We start from the raw sequence: 5,144 nt of genomic DNA on the forward strand, positions 1-5,144 counted from the left end.
TGAGGTCCTGATACATCTTCGTACTACCAGGGTGGATGGAGAGGAGAGAATTGTGAGCCTCGTTCATGATCACCTTACGAAGTTCACCTTTGGGCACAACAATTCGATCCTCGAAGAAGAGAGTGTCCTTGTCGTCAAGTCGGTAGCACTTGTACTTGGACTGACTCTTTGCAATACCAATCTTCACCTTCTTCACCATATCATCAAGAAGCTGGGCTTGGCGAATCTGGTCTCCCAAGGTAGGAGAAACTCGAATGTTGGCGAGAAAACCTTGAGGAACAATTTGCAGATTAAGTTTGCGGAAAGCTTCACAAAGCTCGGGTTGATAAGGCTTGAGAATCAGACTGTTGCAATATGCTTTTCTGCTCAAAGCGTCAGCAATCACATTGGCCTTGCCTGGAGTATACTCGATACTCGGATTGTACTCTTGAATCATTTCAACCCATCGAGTCTGCCTGAGGTTGAGATTAGGCTGAGTGAAGATGTACTTGAGACTCTTGTGATCAGTGAAAATATCCACTTTCCTTCCCAATAGAAGATGTCTCCAAGTCAAAAGAGCATGCACCACTGCCGCCAACTCGAGATCATGAGTGGGGTAGTTCTTCTCATTAGGTTTCAACTGGCGAGAGGTATAAGCAACAACTTTCTTCTCTTGCATCAGTACAGCACCGAGACCTTGGAGAGAGGCATCACAAAAGACCTCGTACGGCTTGGTTTCATCAGGCGGAGTCAGAACTGGAGCAGTGATCAATTTCTCTTTCAAAGTGTTGAAAGCAATATCACACTCCGGAGACCAAACGTACTTGACGTGCTTCTGAAGAAGATTTGAGAGAGGCTTGGTGATCTTAGAAAAGTTTTCAACGAATCTTCTGCAATAGCTTGCGAGACCGAGGAAACTGCGGAGTTGCTTCACGTTCTGAGGAGGTTCCCAATTCACAATTGCAGACACCTTCTCAGGATTCACGGAAATGCCCTTGGCAGAGATGATATGACCAAGATAAAGAACCTCATCGAGCCAAAATTCACACTTGGAGAACTTGGCGTAGAACTGATGTTCTCTGAGCTTGTCAAGAACCAAACGCAAGTGCTTGGCATGATCTTCCTTGTTCTTGGAGAAAACCAGAATGTCGTCGAGATAGACCAAAACGAATTCATTGGTGTAGGGGCTGAAGATGAAGTTCATCATGCGAGAGAACGTCGGAGGAGCGTTGGCGAGGCCAAAAGACATGACGGTGTATTCATATGAACCAAAGCTTGTTCTGAACGCCGTCTTGGGAATATCTTGCTCACGAATACGAATCTGATGATAACCCATACGGAGATCAAGCTTGGAGAATACTTGAGCACCTTTGAGTTGTTCGAACAGCTCATTGATGTTGGGAAGTGGGTATTTGTTCTTGATGGTCTTCTTGTTTACTGGACGGTAATCAACACAAAGTCGACTCGATCCATCCTTCTTCTTCACAAAAAGAACACCACAACCCCACGGAGAAGTACTAGGCCGGATGAGACCCAATCTTTCTTGCTCATCGAGTTGTTTTTTCAACTCCTTCAACTCTTCGGGGCCGAGCTTGTAAGGACGTTTGCACACAGGTTCTGTACCGGGCTCAAGTTCAATAACGAATTCAACTGTCCGGTGCGGAGGCATTCCTGGGAGCTCTTCTGGAAAGACGTCTTGATACTCACAAACAACCGGAATCTGCGAAATAGCATCCAATTCACCCTTCTCATTGAGAGAAAACAACCGGATGGTATTATCCCGAGCGGCAAAGACAATGACATCCTCAGACGAATGAGTCAGTTGAATCTGCCTGGCTGCACAATCAAGCTGAGCTTTATGCTTAGAGAGCCAGTCCATCCCGAGAATAAGATCGATATCCGAGTTACCAAGAACCATAGGAGAAGCAAGAAACTTGAAATCGCCCATCGTGATAGCGACATCTGGCACCTCCAGACTTGCACTCAAACGTTTGCCAGGAGAAACGATATCCATATGTTTACCCAAATGAGAAGAAACGAACTCATGCTTGGTAAAAAATGGCTTTGACATGAAACAATGCGATGCACCCGTGTCAAAAAGAACTTTTGCAGGAATATCATTAATAGGAAGGTTACCCATAATGACATCTGAAGAATCCTCAGCCTGAGCTGCATTCAGCATATTGACCTTGGCGTGCTTGGGATTGTGCTTGACCACAGCTGTACTTGCCGATCTGACAGGAGGAGGAGGAGGAAGACGCCTCTGGTTGGTACACTTGTTGGCATAGTGACCCTTCTGTTGGCACTTGTTGCACGTGACCTCTGAAAGCGGACGGTGATACGGAGCACTTGGTCTTGGCGCTTGAGACGAAGACTTGTTCTGAAAGCCTGGGTTGGGTGGGTGGGAGAAACCACTGCCACCTTTGCTCTTCTGCTGATACGGCTAACGGAACGGAGGAGGAGGAAGCCAATACTTCTGCTGCTTGACCACTTGAGTAGAGGAAGACGGAGTAACATCTCTGGCACGCTTCCTGGAAGCATCACACCTCATCTGAGCAGCCTCTTGCTTTAGTGCCATGTTGTAGAACTCATCGTATCTCAACGGCTCAAAGAGGACAAGAGCGAGCTGAATTTCCTCACGAAGACCACCCCTGAACTGATAGATCATGCTCTTCTCATCAGGAACATCCTGCTTGGCAAAACGGGCGAGCTTCTGGAACAACTTGTTGTAGTCGTAGACAGACAAAGAGCCTTGCTTCAGATTGCGGAATTCCTGACGCTTACTCTCAACCACACTTTGAGGAATGTGATGAGCGCGGAAATCTTGACGAAAATCATTCCAAGTGATCAAACGTCCACCTCTGGAATCCTTGTACTGCTGGAACCACTCTGCAGCCTGATCTTTGAGCTGGAAAGAAGCGAACTTGATGAAATCTTCAGGCCTGACATTGCTGCATTCAAAATGCTTGCCTAGATCCACTAGCCAATCGTCAGCATCGGTAGCCTCAACACAACCGCTGAACGTCTTTGGACCATTAGCAAGGAACTGGTTCAGTGTAGCAAAGTGGTGCTGATTGTTGCCTTGATTCCCTTGACTGCCTTGATTCCGCTCTTGGAGGATTTGCATGATCAACTGTGTATTTGCATTAGTAGCGGCCATCACAGCTTGCCATGCTTCCGGAGGAGGCGGAGGTGGAGGCGGATCAGGATTCGGAGTCGTGCGTGTTGGAGGAGCCATCCTGAACAGGTTGACCACCATTAGCACATTGATAGACAACAATATAGAAGCTGAATCCAACAGAATGAAAATTGCAACATATAGTCTTCACATCCGAACAAAATGAACGAATGCATTCCTCTTCAAATGGTCACATATCCATAAATTGCGAAGCCACGAAGAATTAAGGTAGAGAAATAATTCAACAAGGTACGGATCAAGAACGAATAATCGGTAAGAAATCCCAATCTCAAACCAATATCCGTGGAAGAAGAACTAGAGCTACTAGAATTCCCACCTATGAAATTCCCGAACCTTTCCGGTTATGCAATCAGGTGTTGGGGATACAGGGGAAGCATAATATCTCACCCAAACTAGCAAATCCTACATCCAGCTGTATCCATCCTTCAACACATAACCAAGAAAACTTCGGAAACCATCTACCTCAACCTTCGAAAAGCATCTGTTATACAAGTTATGGCGATACTCCCGAACTCCCGCCCCAGTACTGGGTGGCGTCGAGGTTATCTCACCAACGAACTGCATAAAAGAGATTTTCGATGTCGCGCACATATCTCAAGTATACCAGAATTGCAACGATAAAATTGTGACGACAACACCTCGGAGCTCAACTCCCCGGGACACTGCCACAACCCCGAAAGACAGGAGGCACCAAGAACAATGTTCTCGTCACAAAACCATCGGAACAAATCCAAAATACTCGCGTGATCCTAAATTTTTTTTGTGAAATTTGAGAAGAGAAGAGTCAAAACTCTACGTCAGGATGCCTTACCAGAGCGATGAGGAGACTGGGAAGTAAAAAGAATTCCTAAGCTCTCCGATATATAATTCCTAAGGACTCAAAACATTTTTCTAGACACAACTCGGCTGCTAAAAACGATCAAGCAATGGGGGCTCCTAAGGTCGGGGAAGGCTCTGATTACCAACTTGTAACGCCGTCGATGCGGCTATATCTCCCACGTGTCGAGGCACGACTTAGATGCATAACCGCATTGAAAGCAATGTCGCAAGTCGGGAAATCGTTACACATCCCATGTAATACATAATAAAGGGGGAGATAACATAGTTGGCTTACACTCGCCACATCACATCAGAGTACATAAATAACATCCATCAAACAAACACTCATGGCCCGACTACGGCGCCAAAATAGGAAAGAACCCAACGTGCGACAAGGTCCTGAATCGATAACCCCAACTAGGCACCACTACTGATCATCCGGAAAAGACACGTAGTATCGCTGAGGGTCCTCGTCGAACTCCCACTTGAGCTCGTAATCGTCAACTGGAGCAGAAACACCTGGACCTGCATCTGGAGTTGTAGTATCTGTGAGCCACAGGGACTCAGCAATCTCACACCCACGCGATCAAGACTATTTAAGCTTATAGGACAGGTACGGCAATATAAGTGGAGCTGCAGCAAGCGACTAGCATATATGGTGGCTAACTTATACGCAAATGAGAGCGAGAAGAGAAGGCGAAGCACGAGCGAGAAGCTAAAGGAACATCCTGCGTAAGCATAACTCCAACACCGTGTCCACTTCCCAGACTCCGCCGAGAAGGGGCCATCACGGTAACACACACGGTTGATTCATTTTTAATTAAGTTTAGTTCAAGTAATCTACAACCGGACATTAACAAATTCCCATCCGCCCATATCCACGGGCACGGCTTTCGAAAGATCAATCCCTGCAGGGGGGGTCCCAACTTAGCCCATAACAAGCTCTCACAGTCAACGAAGGAATATACCTCCACCCAAGACACACCGATCAGACTCGGTATCTCGGTACAACAAGATGATTCGACAGGTTAAAACGAGTCCAGCAACACCGCCCGAATGTGCCGACAAATCCCGATAGGAGCTGCACATATCTCTTTCTCAGGGCACGCTCGGATAGGTCAAGCTACGAGTAAAACCAACCCTCAAG

Source organism: Triticum aestivum, chromosome 5B (assembly GCF_018294505.1).
Source record: "Triticum aestivum cultivar Chinese Spring chromosome 5B, IWGSC CS RefSeq v2.1, whole genome shotgun sequence".
NCBI classification, from domain to species: domain Eukaryota; kingdom Viridiplantae; phylum Streptophyta; class Magnoliopsida; order Poales; family Poaceae; genus Triticum; species Triticum aestivum.